This window comes from Papaver somniferum, chromosome 1, assembly GCF_003573695.1.
Source record: "Papaver somniferum cultivar HN1 chromosome 1, ASM357369v1, whole genome shotgun sequence".
Classification (NCBI taxonomy): Eukaryota; Viridiplantae; Streptophyta; class Magnoliopsida; order Ranunculales; family Papaveraceae; genus Papaver; species Papaver somniferum.
Genome location: NC_039358.1, coordinates 83,727,738 through 83,745,217, shown reverse-complemented (window position 1 = coordinate 83,745,217; position 17,480 = coordinate 83,727,738). Strand labels below are relative to the sequence as shown.

The 17,480-nt window shown below is 37.4% G+C and overlaps 1 long non-coding RNA gene across 1 annotated transcript; it reads right to left on the bottom strand.

The window, feature by feature from the left end:
* Positions 1-3,363: 3,363 nt before the first annotated feature.
* LOC113292787 lies at positions 3,364-5,285 on the bottom strand. Its single transcript, XR_003331870.1, has 2 exons — positions 4,408-5,285; positions 3,364-4,328 (listed from the first exon to the last, which is right to left on the bottom strand). It is a non-coding gene; the product is annotated as an uncharacterized LOC113292787 (long non-coding RNA).
* Positions 5,286-17,480: the final 12,195 nt, after the last annotated feature.

Here is a 17,480-nt window from a genome sequence, read left to right as displayed (position 1 = left end):
TTATTTGGTTGACCCTTATCTACTTCATCAGGGTGGCTATATCCACTAGCCTTATTCCTACACTAAACCTAAAATTCAGAGAGAAACTCATCATTTTCTGTTCTTCACTTACTCCACCTAGGGCTGCACAACGGGTAGGGTGGGTAGGATATGACCTATACCCGCCACCCTACCCGTTTACAGGCGGTTAAGAAAAATTTTACCCTCCACCCTACCCGCCATTAAACGGGTAAGATCCTACCCAACCCATTCTCTGGCGGGTCGGGTAGGGTAGGGTGGCGGGTATAACCGTTTTTATCAGGATACGACCATATAATTTGGAAACAAAAAGACAAGAAAGAAAAAAAGGTACAGCGTGATCGGAATTCAATCTCCCAAGTGTTGTTGTTCTTCTGTCAATCCCATTGAAAAGCAATCATGGAAGAAGCAGAAGCAATCATTGAAAACGCAGAAGTAAAATTCAACGAACGAGATTATTCTGGGGCGGTATGGTTAGCTGAGATGGCTCAAGAAACATTTCCTAACCTCCACGGTATACAACAGTATATGGCGGCTTATATGGTTCAGGTCGCTGCTTATGAAAGCGAAATAAAAACTATTGTTGCTAGTAGAACTAATGATCCTAATACTCCATGGAATCATAAGTTTTGCGAGGTCAGTATACCAGATTGGTACGAGGTGTTGGATATCTTGGATGGCGATGTCGATTGCGTTGATTCAGATATGATAAAGAAACAATACAAGAGAATGGCATTGTTACTTCATCCTGATAAAAACAGCTCGGTTGCTGCTGAGAGTGCGTATGCTGGTAGAGATCAATAGTATAAATAGGCGGGTATGCTGGTAGGGTAGGATAATTTCGAGCTTTACCCGCCACCCTATCCGTTTACTGGCGGTTAAGAAAATCTTTACCCGTCACCCCACCCGCCAAATAGTGGATAGGATAGGATACGGTTAAAAAACTGACGGGTAGGGTAAGTTGGCGGGTATGGGTAGGGTATGTGCACCCCTAACTCCACCTGAACGAGAGAGTTACGGCGGTTCAGAAATTGAGAAGAATCTGTTGTTGCCAAAGTTAGGGTTCTCTGCTGCAGATTGAGAATGAAATGAAGATTAAATAGGTTTGTGATGGAATTCAGAGCTAGGTCAGAAATTGATGAAGAATTTGAGTTCAAAGAAGAAATCAGGGAAGGAGGATGATGATATGGCTGAGTGCTAGCTAAAGGTTGCTGCAATGGGTTTTGAGAATTAGTTATGGGTTGTGAATGGAATGATTCAGAGTTCAAAAGACGAGTTGCGGATGAACTAGAGACGGGTTTGATTCTGATTTCAAGATGGATGTGAATTGATTAGGGTTTTGGTTAATGGCTGTGTATAGGAATGATGAGTACTCCGGGATTAATGGTTGAATCTGAAATTGGAAGGGATTGAGTTTGAGTCTTGAAGAACAGTGAAGAAAATCGAAGTTTCTGCCCTTGATTTGTAGAAGATGGAATCGAATTAACGGGGGTTCTGAAGAAATGGTGGTCGCTGTTCAACCAAGGAAATGAAGAAATTGGCTCAAATCTGTAGTGGGTTTTGAACATCAAGAGCAACAAGATGTGTTTGCTATTGATATTCATGGGTTTATGTTTGATTATGAAGATGAGTCTATTTTTTGAGCTGAGATGGTTGGGATTGCAGGTGCAGTGCAGAGAATGTAGATAAGAAATGGAAGCTGACATTGAGAAGTAGATGAGTTGTAGCAGGCGAAGCTCAAGTCTTGTGAGCTTAGTTGCGATGGGAAATGATGTTTATAAAGCTGCAGTTCAGGTTCTGGAGGTGTAGAAATGGAGAATGAGGGTCTGGTGGTATTGAGGCAGAGAGGAGAAACGAAGGAGATTGGTGGTGTTGGTAACAGTTCGCAGGGTGGCTTGAGATTGAGCTGTTCTTGCAGAGATTTCAGTCAAGCAGGTTCTGGTGCAGCTGCAGTCGAGATCAGATGGGAAGCAATGATGCTGTGATGCGGAGGAGATCTAATTGGTGTTTGAACTCAGGTGAAGTCAGGGAGGGAATGTACCTGCAAAGGATAAATGGAATGGCAAAGGAGCTGGTGCTGCTGTGTTATGAAGCAGCTGATAGTTGAGCTGAAGTTGGTGTTACAGGTGCCAGCGGGGCAGTGAGCTACAAATGGTGCTAGTGCAACTAGCAGCTAAAACTGATGCTGTTGGTGCTACAGGAAAGAACTGAAATGTGTAGATGAATGTTAGGTGTTGAAACTGTGCAGAGAAGAATGGCCGGAATCGACTGGGAACTGATCAGAAACAGTCAAAACTCTTCTAGGATCGGTTATGACCGAGTTGACTCAGTGATCCAGAGATAGCTTGGTTGGACGTGGACCTACTTCCACTGGGCTTCACTCATGGGCTGTTTGAGTCACTGATTTTTGGCAGGGGAAACTTAGGGGAGACCCAAAAAAAATATTCTTATTGTCATGTCCACAATTAATTTTAGGTACCGTGACACCTAATATTATTTCCGTGACACCCATAATTATTTGAAATTATTAAATATGTCTGGATGACGGATTATGCATCTGCATGACGGGTATGCATCAGGGGTATAATTGGCAACGCAATTTGGACATAACATATTTAAAAATCCGCGCCTCAGAATTTTACAAATTTTATATCGTTGGAAATCTTTTTAAGAGAGCTACGCAACGAGTACAAACAAGAATATCAAATTTTTGTTTTTCACGAAAAAATCGGAGGTGATCATCATTTTAGGATAAATTTTCGAAAATTTGATACATAACCATTATGCAGCCACCAAAAAAGATGCATAACACATTCTGCAGACGCATAACGAATTATGCAACGATTTTCTCCACTGCATAACAAATTATGCATCTGCATAACAAAGTTATGCATCTATAACAAGTTATGTAACAATTATTTTGGTTGATTTTAGTGCATACAGAAAAAATTGATGCATAATGCATTATGCAGTCATATTTCGGATGCATAATAGGTTAAGCATCAATTTTCTCGATGCATAAAAGATTATGCAATAATTTTCTCGATGCATAATGCATTATGCAGCCATATTTTCGGACGCATAACAGGTTATGCATCAATTTTCACGACTGCATAACATTTTATGCAGATATTATTATTGGTGCATGACAAATATGCAGTCTTTGTTGGTTTCGATAGAGACAAAAAAGTTGCTGCATAACATGCTATGCAACCGTTTTTTGGACTGCATAACAAGTTATGCAACAAATTTTGTAGATGCATAATAGGTTATGCATCCATTTACGCGACTGCATAACAGGTAATGCACGTTTTCTCGACTGCATGACAGGTTATACAGATATTATTGAGGAGCATGAAAAGTTATGCAATCCATTACTACCAGCTTTCACATACTTCAATGCAACACCCGAACCATTGCATCACCACCTGAACAACCTAAGAATAACATTCCGAATAACCTAAGAATAACATAAAAGTTCGGGGTGGAAGGATCAGGCAGCCACATGTTGCAAGGAAATGCACTAAGAATAACATTCTGCATCTGGATGCAGCTCGGCGGAATGACATCGCAGAAGCTAAAATGATAATTGCAGAGGAACTCCGGAAAACCATGAAGAAGCACCGACAGAACGCGCAATGTGTCTTTATAGAGGAAGTGAACAGGATCTCCAAGCTGAGATTTTCCAGCATTCTCAAGTACGGCTCCATGAACTTGAACAAATCTACAAGCAAGCGTTGGACATAGGGTGACGTCTACTGAGAATTTCCATAAAGTAATTTTGGAATAAAACTCCTGTGACTCACCAGCTCCAGCCAGGCGTAACTAAAACCAGGAACTTTCAGAGGCTGCAATGCGTGGCAGGCATTTGCAAATGCTGTCAAAATCTGAAAGTTGGCACCCTCACGCACAGGGTCAGGAGAACCAAGATCTAGAAGCCAGTTCATAAACAATCTGAAATATGGCCTCGGATTAAATGTTATCTTTCTCTCATCAGCATCTTTTTGAATAGCTCTCACAGTAGCCAACAAAATCTTGGGGAGGAGAAACAATTTATTTGATCCCTGACCCACTGGAGAGGATCAAAACCACGAGTTTGGCATACATATCAATAGCAACAAATGACAGAGCTGGGACTTGCTGAGGCGATTGCAGCGACAATGAGCCTGGAGTAAACAACTCCGTGGACAAGCAGTGTGTTATTGATAGAAACAACTGGAAGCAGCAACACAAACTTCCTGCAAGGGCAACTTCATCTTCTTTCGAATCCAGTACTGCCACCAACAACATCTCTTATTAATCCTGCCTATCTGAACCATAAAAGCATTGAAATCAACATTAGATGTCATTTCTCCTTGAATTTGAAATCAAATCCAACCAGATTCTAACCTGAATCAGATGCATCTCTAACCCATCTCTGCCAACCAACACCATTTTTAGTCGAACCCACTATCGGTCCTCATGAATCATTTGTTCCATGTAATCTTCTCAACCACCAGCTGCTCAAACCATGGCATCAGTTCTTCTTGAGACTACATCTTCTTATTTTGGGAGAGTGTCTTGAATTCCATCTGCCGAGAGTATCTTAAATTCCATCTGCCGAGTAATAACGAAGAAAACGCCATCTCCATTAGTATCTAAACCCAAACCAATTTCAGTTCAAATGAACCCCCAATTGTTGTTGTCAATCACTGCAATTATCTCCATTTCTTCCCTATCAGTTCTCCTTATTTCAGGGAGTAGCAATACCTTCCTTCCCCGAGTCTTCTCGCTGAAATCAACGGAAGCAGTCAGCTCCATCATCAAATCAAAGATAACCAATTAAGCAAGCACCCATTTCAGCAATCGAGAGCACCAAATCAAGTACAAGAACCTCACAGTTCAAATTTAACATAAACCCATGTAAACAAACTCATCAATCGAGTCTTCTTTCTCTCAAGAACAAGTCCAGTTGACATATAAACACCACTAATCACTTCCTTCTCTTCACTTTTATAAATCGAATCCGAGACACCCATCAGTCCTTGACTTGAGTTCTAATTCACTTCAAACCCTTTCTTAATCCTTCAAAATCTTTAATAACGATTGAATCTTCAGATTCAACTTTGATAAAAAAAAAAATTATCGATTATTCTTCGTCGATATACTGGAAATCAAAGATTAAGATGGTGATGAAGCTGTCTATATCAAGAGAAGAACATAGATATGAGATCTCAGATGAATCAGGGTGATTTTAGGTTAGTTTGGAAAGAAGAAAAACGAAAATAAAATTTCTCAAAATTATGGGTCTGTGCATAATATTATCACCGAGAATGGGTGCGTGCCTGAAGATTTCTGGACGTGGGTTTCACAGTGGGAAAAATCTGAAAAATGGGTTTGTCTGTAGGTTTCACTTTTGGCAGACGGGTGTGTCAGACCTAAATCAGGTGAACATAAGATATAAAAGGGAGACCTCTTGTCTATTTCAGGGATATCTCCATGAGGGAGACTTCTACTCGCTTTCTAGGGTTTCACATGATAGATTCTTCTAAACTCTTTGTGATGATTTCCAAAAACCCAATTAGTTGATTTATTTTTATTGGTTGAAGATGTAGTTGGATTTTGCAACCAAGTTATGATTTTTATGAATTAGTTTTCTCTCAATATTATCGTTTGATTTCTACTGCATATAATAATTACATGATTGATGTATTGCAATATGATTGTATGTTTGTTTGGTTGAGTCTAGAATTGATTGAACTCACATCCATATCTATAGCTAATTTAGGGTTCATCATCGAGCGATAACCCCGAATACAAGAGCATGATATGATTACGGTTTGTAGTGATACACTCTTGTCATCATATGTAGAAATTGACATTTGTCCGAATTGTCATGCGCAATGTATGACAATTGCATTGATTAGCCTATTTCTTAAACTTAATGCTCCTAGGAATTGAACTTAATTAGCGCAAGGCGTTAGGTTATTCTTTAGGTAGAATTCACATACGCAGCTCTAATGTGTGTGTTGATGACTTAGGAAATTTACGGAGTATTCTTGCAATAAGGTATTCTTTGGCTTTTGATGATAACGAGATTAAATACGAATTCTAATCATACATTCAAAACTTGTTTGCTAATGAAGATGAAACCTTTATCCAATATTTTCTCATCCTTGATTTGCGTGCTTTATTGTTTTGTTTGCTTTTATTTTACTTTTAGTTTATATAAAAATCAGAAAACCCCCATTGTTTTATATAGGAAACCATAACATATTGACAACCTAGTTCTCTCTTGGGGAACGATCCTTTCTTACCCTTGCTATATTATTTATTTTGAGTTGTGAGAAAGTAATATTATTTTTGACGCATACGACAGCAATCAAATTTTGGCGTCGATGCCGGGGAGGCAGCGGTTGTCACTTGTTTTTGGTTTCTTATTTTTTGTTTTTAGTTTTGTTTTAGTTCTTATTTTCTGGTTTTAACATAGTTTTGAGAACTCTTGTTTCAGCTACCAATTTATATGGACGGAGCATATTGGAACAATGGGTACGGTTATCAACCTCAACAAAATTATGACAACTATCACCCTTGCGGGGAATACAATCACAACCAATCCTTTGGTTATGGTCAATATTCCACGTACCCTTTGAGTTATTCTCATACATACCAACCTTCTTAAGGTAGGTATGTAAGTGAGCAACCACAAGGAGGGGAGAATAGTTGTGCTCCTATTCATATTTCTTCTAGTTTGGTAGATGAGATGCAACAATTTATGGACAGCATGGAGTCAGTTTGTAGACAACCGAGCATGGAACCAATTTCATCGACCGAATGTGCTCATAATATGTTTGGCTCAATTTCTGATCGTAGTTATGATCATTCACCAATTCAAAGGGAAGATAATTGGCCTAACAATACTGAAGTAAGTGATTCTACTTTTTCCTTGTCGAACGAGCTTTTACAACAAATGGAACACTATTTTCAAAATTTGGATGGATCACTCCAAGAGCTTCAAAAAGGTGTTTCCATTTTAAGACAAGGCATTGAAGAATACAAAGAGGACATGCAAAATTCTGCGAAAGACCAATCTTTGGGAAGTGGTAGCCAATCTTATGTTGACTATGATAGTGACGATGACTATGCAAATACATCGCTTGAACCAATTGATGGTGACATCCCTGAGGAGTGTACAATAGAATCTTTTTGCGATCAAGGTGAAGATGAAAAGGAATATGATGACACTAGTGTAGCTTACTCGAGCATTGATCTTTATAACGATCAAGAACCTATTCAAAAGGTAGAGCTTGAGGATGATGCAATGACTGTTCTAAAAAATTTCCTTATGGTGAGACTTGAATCCGCAGTAGAGTATGTTCCTTACAACAAAGAGGAGCGTGTTGAGAATGTGACCGGTATGACCAATATTGTGGAAGACCCAATTGATCTTGTAAAGGATTGTAATGATGATGTTAATGCCGAGACTTTAGTTAAGGTAGAAACAGATGAAGAATGGTTTCAAGGTTTGATAGAGGACCATGATATACAAGAGGTGAATAATTCATTTGAGTTTTTCAAGGATGAAGAAGATTCTATAATACAAGAGATTGTGCAAGGTTTGTCTAACCCGTTGCCTATTGTTTCTTCTCCTTTACCTATTATTGGTTTGAATGTATGTGCTTAGAGAGTATTGTTGAATGACTTTGTTTCTCGATTTCCGCCATTAGAGATACTTGATTCTCAAACTATGCAGGTTTTGGAACAAGAAACCGTGGAAGTACCCGACTTCTATATTCTTTACACACTTCCAAGTGTGGACAAGAATAAGTGTGGGGGAAACTTTTATTAGTTGATAGCTTCACTTATGCTTTATATTACTAATATTTGTGTGAAGCTAGTGTTTGCAAAACAGGTGCTATGGGTGGATCCCAAACTTTTCTGATTATTGGTGTATGGAGAATTCGTCTTGCAAGTCGGGCTGACGACTTTAAACCAAGCGCTAAATGGGAGGCAACCCACTGGTTTTGTGTATCTATCTCTATCTTTTTATTTTTCAAGTCTTTTATCTTTATTTTCTTATTTTGGACATTTGCATATCAAAACTCCACCTTTTAGAGATTTTTGAACAATTTAGAATAAACACTAGCCTTTCTAAGTAGATGGAATTTTTTCTCGACGATGAGGTATATATATTGGCTGAGTTGAGATTAGATGCCAACTAAATAACTTGTTTAGTGTTTATCCTCTATTGTTCAGAGATAGCTATGAGTTAGAGTATGACTTTTTATTATGCATTTTATTTTCTTATTGTGTATTTATATCATGTTATGCATTTCCCACCTTGAATTTCTTTGGACGATTCAATTTATATTGAGGACAATGTAAAGTTTAGGTGTGGGGGAGTGTTCTCATATAGAGATTTTAGCCTTGTTAGTTTTGCCTTGTGTTTTTAAGACAAAAAAAAAGTAGAAAAACTAAAAAGATGATAAACTCCTAAGTCTAGAAACTTGTGCCTTACACTAATGGAAACATCGTGGTTGTAGGAGTTGAGGAACCCATTAGTGGAGTCTATTCATATGAAAACGAACCAAATATAAAATAACATGTTAGTTGTCACCATATCTCGGAGTCGTCACCATATCACGTGCTATTTTTATTTTTCCATATTTATCTATTGTTTCTATAAGTGATTTGGTGGGGCACCAGCATCGAATTGTTATCGCTGCTAGGATGAAATAGAGTGATTGAGTTACTACAAAAAAAAAAAGACCGACCAATTGACCAAAAGGAATAAATATGATACTTGGATAAAGCAATATGTGTGTGTTCTCCCTGTCTCCGTCGCCTAAGCAAGCGTGGAGTGCAGGATCCAAGGGAACTATCATGTAATCTGCTGACAAGAAACATGCGCTTGGATCCACAAGATCCAATCATGATGTCTATGAAAAAAAAAATTATTATTGTGTTGAATAAAATCGATCACTGGTTCCCTTGTATATGCCAGTGAATTGATCTAGAATTAAGTTTGTCGACCGCTGGTTCCCTTGTATATGCCATTCGTGTTGATATTAGAATTCAGACTAGTAGCTCAATCCAATAGGACTTTTAGGTTTGTTTTGGCAGTGACCTTCAGACAGATATGGGAAACACCGTTCACCTTAATCAACAGTCCGCCACCATCTACTTTCTATATCCATCTTCTTAATCTTTTCATGTGATTGATTAGATTCCGAGTATTGTGGTTGTGTTCAACTTTCTGATAAAGCTATATTACTAATTTATGAATTGGATTTGAAAGTGGCTACTTCCTCCTGTAATCGTTGATAGTATGCCAATTACAAAATGTTTAGTGTCATTTTTTAAACTTTTCACAGGTAGCTGGATTTTGGAAGTAAAGGTTTTGTAGGTACACCTCTTGTAAACCTTCACGAGACTATAACTCGTCCACTAGGGACACCTAGGGGTTCAAAGGCCTGTTATTCATGCTAAGAGTAACCGTATCCTCAGCGACACTGAGTTGTATGTATGTTTAGGATTTGTTTTGTTTGATTTGCTCGAGGACTAGCAAAGTCTAAGTGTGGGGGAATTTGATAGGTGTTGTAAAACACCGTAATATCTAGCTATTGTTTATGCTTTCTTCGCGAGTTTTCTTGTAAATTATGTGTCTTATGTTTGCTTTTGAGTGTTTAGGTACTTTGGAGTCATTCTGAACAAAAAAAGAAGAAAGCGTCCATTTGGAGCATAAAGAGCAAAAGCGTCAATTCTCATGTGCAACTGCCATTGAAGGCGGAGCCGAACCAAGCAAATGATATGATACAACTACAACCACTACAGCTTAGTCTAGAGAAGCAAGAGGCAGACCTTAGTGGCCCTTAACTAATGAGTGGGTGTCTAAGGACATTATTTGGTTGACCCTTATCTACTTCATCAGGGTGGCTATATCCACTAGCCTTATTCCTACACTAAACCTAAAATTCAGAGAGAAATTCATCATTGTCTGTTCTTCACTTACTCCACCTGAACGAGAGAGTTACGGCGGCACCATGAAATGTGTATCATGAATGGCAGATGGGTTCTGGGTTTGAAGTTTAGATGTTTGAATAGATTGAGAAGAATCTGTTGTTGCCAAAGTTAGGGTTCTCTGCTGCAGATTGAGAATGAAATGAAGATTAAAAAGGTTTGTGATGGAATTCAGAGCTAGGTCAGAAATTGATGAAGAATTTGAGTTCAAAGAAGAAATCAGGGAAGGAGGATGATGATATGGCTGAGTGTTAACTAAAGGTTGTTGCAATGGGTTTTGAGAATCAGTTATGGGTTGTGAATGGAATGATTCAGAGTTCAAAAGACGAGTTGCGGATGAATTAGAGACGGGTTTGATTCTGATTTCAAGATGGATGTGAATTGATTAGGGTTTTGGTTAATGGCTGTGTATAGGAATGATGAGTACTCCGGGATTAATGGTTGAATCTGAAATTGGCAGGGATTGAGTTTGAGTCTTGAAGAACAGTGAAGAAAATCGAAGTTTCTGGCCTTGATTTGTAGAAGATGGAATCGAATTAACGGGAGTTCTGAAGAAATGGTGGTCGCTGTTCAACCAAGGAAATGAAGAAATTGGCTCAAATCTGTAGTGGGTTTTGAACAGCAAGAGCAACAAGATGTGTTTGCTATTGATATTCATGGGTTTATGTTTGATTATGAAGATGAGTCTATTTGTTGAGCTGAGATGGTTGGGATTGTAGGTGCAGTGCAGAGAATATAGAGAAGAAATGGAAGCTGACATTGAGAAGCAGATGAGTTGTAGCAGGCGAAGCTCAAGTCTTGTGAGCTTAGTTGCGATGGGAAATGATGTTTATGAAGCTGCAGTTCAGGTTCTGGAGATGTAGAAATGGAGAATGAGGGTCTGGTGGTATTGAGGGAGAGAGGAGAAACGAAGGAGAGTGGTGGTGTTGGTAACAGTTCGCAGGGTGGCTTGAGATTGAGTTGTTCTTGCAGAGATTTCAGTCAAGCAGGTTCTGGTGCAGCTGCAGTCGAGATCAGATGGGAAGCAATGATGTTGTGATGCGGAGGAGATCTAATTGGTGTTTGAACTCAGGTGAAGTCAGAGAGGGAATGTAGCTGCAAAGGATAAATGGAATGGCAAAGTAGCTGGTGCTGCTGTGTTATGAAGCAGCTGATAGTTGAGCTGAAGTTGGTGTTACAGGTGCCAGCGGGACAATGAGCTACAAATGGTGCTAGTGCAACTAGCAGCTAAAACTGATGTTGTTTGGTGCTACAGGAAAGAACTGAAATGTGTCGATGAATGTTAGGTGTTGAAACCGAGATCTCCCCGACAATGTAGTCAATATCGGATACCGGTTTGTCTCGGCTGAGGACCGGTACACTGGTACAACATTGTATCGGGGAGATCTCGGTTTCAAATATCGGGGAGATATCGGTTCTAAATTTATATCTATAATTTATATTGTTTCACACAAAATTATACAACATTAAAATGCATCAATTTTAGAAAAACAAACAAGTTCATTCAAAACATAAGAGTCGTCTTATGAAGTTCAAATTGGAAAAATGGGAGAATTCACAGTTGGTTTGATAGTTTCATACAGAAAGAACACACATAAATTGATTAGATCTAACAAGAATGGAACTATCAATTAAGATGGAGAAACTAATTTGTTAATGATGAAAACCATTTTATCAAGATGTATCAAGATTTAACAAATAATTCATCAAAGAATAATTAGATACAAATCACAGCAAAAGAAGAAATTAACTATCAAAACCCTAACCTCTTGTTAACAGATCGACCATCAATTGAATCTCGCCATTGACATTAAGAAGAAGAAAAAAACGGATGCCAAGAAGGGTTTCTGAAGATTTTTCTGCCAAAAATTTCGATGAGATTTAGGGATTTTATCCTTCCCTTCACTTAAAATTCCTAAATTGACCTGACGTTCACAAAACAATTCCGAAACTGTCCCATATCGGGAAAACCGGACTGTATCGTTTCGTACATATCGGCCGATATTATCGGCTAAATATCGTACCGCGATATTTGTGTTTTCGTTTCGCTCTAACACCGGTACACGAAATTCCGCCGATATTTCGGCCGGTACAAGCGAAATTGACTACATAGCTCCCCGATACAATGTTGTACCAGTGTACCGGTCCTCAGCCGAGACAAACCGGTATCCGATATTGACTACATTGGTTGAAACTGTGCAGAGAAGAATGGTCAGAATCGGCTGGGAACTGATCAGAAACAGTCAAAACTCGTCTGGGATCGGTTACGACCGAGTTGACTCAGTGATCCAGAGATAGCTTGGTTGGACGTGGACCTGCTTCCACTGGGCTTCACTCATGGGCTGTTTGAGTCGCTAATTTTTGGCAGACGGGTGTGTGAGACCTAAATCAGGTGAACAGAAGATATAAAAGGGAGACCTCTTGTCTATTTCACGGATATCTCCATGAGGGAGACTTCTACTTGCTTTCTAGGGTTTCACATGATAGATTCTTCTAAACTCTTTGTGATGATTTCCAAAAACCCAAGTAGTTGATTTATTTTTATTGGTTGAAGATGTAGTTGGATTTTGCAACCAAGTTATGATTTGTATGAATTAGTTTTCTCTCAATATTATCGTTTGATTTCTACTGCATATAATAATTGCATGATTGATGTATTGCAATATGATTGAATGTTTGTTTTGTTGAGTCTAGAATTGATTGAACTCACATCCATATCTATAGCTAATTTAGGGTTCATCATCGAGCGATAACCCCGAATACAAGAGCATGATATGATTACGGTTTGTAGTGATACACTCTTGTAATCATATGTAGAAATTGACATTTGTTCGAGTTGTCATGCGCAATGTATGACAATTGCATTGATTAGCCTATTTCTTAAACTTAATGCGCCTAGGAATTGAACTTATTAGCGCAAGGCGTTAGGTTATTCTTTAGGTAGAATTCACATACGCAGCTCTAATGTGTGTGTTGATAACTTAGGAAATTTACGGAGTATTCTTGCAATAAGGTATTCTTTTGCTTTTGATGATAACGAGATTAAATATGAATTCTAATCTTACATTCAAAACTTATTTGCTAATGAAGATGAAACCTTTATCCAATATTTTCTCATCCTTGATTTGCGTGCTTTATTGTTTTGTTTGCTTTTATCACTTTTAGTTTATATAAAAATCAGAAAACCCCCATTGTTTTATGTAGGAAACCATAACATATTGACAACCTAGTCCTCTTTGTGGGAACGATCATTTCTTACCCTTGCTATATTATTTATTTTGAGTTGTGAGAAAGTAATATTATTATTGACGCATACGACAGCGATCAATCACCTATCCTTTGGAAGATCAGCGAGGCCGAGAGATAGCCAATTCCACGAGTACGAAGCCGTCGCTCATTTGGTCAACACGGGAATAACTATGCTTTTAAGGGAAGGTAAAGATCCAGATGAGGTGGACACTTCATTAATCACATCAGATGGTCATAGTGCTATTTTGTGGATAAATAAGTATAAAGCCAACCCGACAGAGGATGGTAAATGTATTGAAAGTAAAGATGAGGACCTATAGAATTTGTTTATATACATCACGGATGTCATTGATAGATATCCTCTTCTTTTTCACTTTCAACATTCACTCAGAGAAGCAAATTTGGTTGCGGATTACCTCGCAAGAAAAAAACATACTCCCCAAACTGAAAACGGAGAGGAAAATGTATGGAAAAATATCCATAGCAGCCAGGGGAAAGAGGATAATTCTGACCATGTGACCGACTTTCTGTACAAGATGGATAAATCACGAACTCGTATCCTTACCGATATTTGATACATTGGTCTGATACGAGCGACACAGCCGATATAATCATACTCATGTGTCGTCGATATTTTACGTATCGTCTTTGTTAAAGCCGATACACGATGAATTACTATATTTTCGACCAGTAAGACCGATATTAACTACATAATTGAGGATTGATATGTATATAAAGTTTATATCTCTATCTCTTCCCAATCAGAAAGTCTAGACAATGGAGTCCGTGAACCTGATTTTTAAGAAGAGTACTTAGAACGATCCCAGAAATCAATATCAAAGATAAATCTAGTCGTATCCAAATATTCAGATTCGAACTCTGCCAAGTGTGAAACTTGTTATCTATCTTTCAAGATTCAAATGCTACAAGAAACAAGTTTCGTAATCGATCTTAATTATATGAACATATATACTAGATTGAATAGTACTACTTGTGTAAATCCTATTATAAAGATAAACAATATAATGTGGAAAAGGAAAATCACAAGACACCGGAAGTTTTGTTAACGAGGAAACCGCAATAGTAGAAAAACCCCTAGACCTCGTCTAGATTTGAACACCAAACTGTATTAAGTCGCAACATACACTGTCCTCTATCATACTTCGGACAAGAATGTAGTTGAGACATAGTGCACCCTCTAAGCGATTCATTTACACTCGCGCTCCTTACGTCTCTTGAACCTCGCAAAGCTCTACGCGATTGATTCTCTTACCTAACGTCCTTTACAGCCTAAGAGTTGCTTTAGCATAAGTGAAGACTTTTGATACAAATCTGCTTCTGACAGGTAAGCATATTTGATTTCCCTTTACATCAAAGATCAAGGCTTGGAAATCTGTTTGCAATAGACAAAGCTAGCAAACCTCACAATCTGGAACATTTACACTCAGTTAGCTGAGAAGTCTGGATTCTTAACCACCTCTCAAGAAAAATCATGAACTAAACAATTAAGAATAACTTTTAGATATCTATCTTCAGGAATCACAAAGTTTGGGACAAAGAGAACTTTGTGATTTCTATTTATCTTTCCTAAAAAGGTTTACGTAAATCTTGATAATAGAAAAACAAGATCATGATATACGAACTGTCAAGGTAAAGATAGTCGTACTTGGCTTCGCGAACCCCCAAGTGAAGTCTTTAAGTCGTAAACCCAATTATGTTTCTCAGAGGATACCTAGTTCAATAAAGGACGACTCTAGCAATCAACTAGGACACAAAGTGTTAGGGATTGCATTTCCCAGTCGAAAGAGCATCTCTATTTATATATGTTTGAGACTGAGGGTTGCTTAGAATTCAAGCTAAGATAACTTGATATTCAAGCAAACACTTTCTCTGTTTAGATGAAACTCTAATTAGGGTTTCAAGAAAGCATATGAGAAGTTAGTCTTGAAATCACATAGAAGAATATACACAGTGGTCCGATTACGGAACCGTGTATAATGACCGTTCTTCTGAATATATGCCTTATGAACTAAAGCAATATGATATTCATTCAAACACTTAAGAATTTAATCATGATCCACATACACAATGTGTTTTAGTGATCAATGATTTCTTAGAGGTGTTTATGAGAGTCTTAGCAATGCTAAACATATTTTAAAAAATAAGTCTTTGAGCAGGGCCAGCTGTTATGCGGCTCGTAAATTCAGATAACAACAGTTTGTGAACCGGATTTGCCAACCGTTAGACTATCACCAAACTCAGATCACCATTGTTCGTGACCGGATTGGTGAACTGTCCCCTTCTAAACTATAAGGTTTACGAACTGGTTCGCCAACCTACCCTGAGCCGAAATAACAGAAGTTCTGAATTTCTCTCTTTGATGTTTGAAACATTCCTAAATGATAAAATCATTGCTTGGGTAATTTTTAAATGATCCACAAAATTAATTCTTGAACAATAAATTGTTTTAAATTAATATTTTTAAGGACTTTTGGACATCCAATGCTTAAATCATATTTCGAGATGTTTAAAAGACAAGCTTGACTGAAAATTTATTCTTTGCAATAAATCTACTGAAGTCATACAAAATAGTCTCAAATAGATAGAATGGTAAAGCTTGTGTCTAAATAGAATTGTTCAGTCTTCACATACCTCGTTGATGAAGTTCTCCAAATGTTTTCGTCGATCTTCAGTTTTCGAGGGTGATGTCTGATACCCAACTACCAACTTCTATACCTAGTCCGAGACTTGACTTAGTAGACTAGAAATCAAGATATATTTTTGTTCATCTAACATTGATAACAACTTGAGATAGCAAAATTTGTAGGTTCAACCTACCATTGCTTTAACAAACTTCATGAACAACAAATAATTATAATTTGAAATCTAAACTCTCTAGGGAGGAAGAAAATGGAATTTGTTCGAACTGTTGACATAGAAGTAATTTTTCTTACTCGTGAACGTAATCAACATGCTCTCAAAAAGATTAAAGATATTGAAGGAACGATTAATGATGGAATTGTCAAAATATTTGAAGATGTTGCTGAGATATAACCTCTCTGGTTTGTGTTCTTAGTTTACCCCTTTTAAGGATTTATTCTTATTGTTTCAAGGAGGAAAAAATAGAATTTTGAAGTAGTTTATTAATGTTTTTATCTTACATTACTACTTAATATTTATTGTCAATCAATTATTGAAGTTTGTTTAATTAAATTTTATTTTGATGACGATTGCAATACTTGATATTTATTTCTTTGTGCATTGCATGTTTTTCATGAGATTGTTCTTTGTTTTGTCATAGTTTTGTGACTAGAACTTATTCTCATGATTTCTCTCAAGTTATGCATTTTACTCGTTGTGTTTGTAACTAGCTTAAAGGGGAGTAACTTCTAAGAACATTTGCAATACTTAATTTTTCATGATTACTCTTTGAATATATTTCAGAGATTTTACAAGATGGTTCTTTTTTTTTCTTTTTTTTTTTACAAGATGGTTCTTAGTCAATCATTTGTCTCTCATTCATAACTGGCAGGGAATAACATATAATGATTTTAAATCATACGGTCGCACATGGTTAGGATAAAATAAGATCTATGTGAATCATATCACAAAAATTATACTCTTTATTCTTTGTTCATAAATGACTAAGAAAAGAAAATTTTTGTTGATGATTATTCTTCTCTTAGGAATAATGTTTAATTTGTTTTAATATATTTAATATGATTTTCTTTTGTAATCTTATACTAGTGTCTTAATAGATAATCAAATGTAAGAAAAAAAGATATAATATAAGTTTGAAGTCTAATTAGATAAGTTTGGATTACATATACACAAAATTAGGCATATATTTGAGTAGTAATTACCTGACAGGTGCCTACCGAATATACAGGATTAGAGACTGAAAGTTAATAGTTGCTGAACGGTTTTATCCGCGAGGCATTAAAATTGCTAACTGATCCATATTAGGGCTCGGGACCGGAACATATTCGACTAATTCCGGAAAATCGGGTGCCCACTGGCATCCCAATTTTTAGGGCAGTGTATCATTAAAAGCACTTAATTTAAGTTAAAGGCACTCAACACAGTGGGAGTCTCTTTTAAAACCTAGTGCACCACACATAACAACCTTATTATTCATTCTTTCACCCCAGCGTGAGAAAATTCCCCCCTAATCAACCAAAAGCTTTTAAGTTTTGGGTGTGATTTAGAGATAT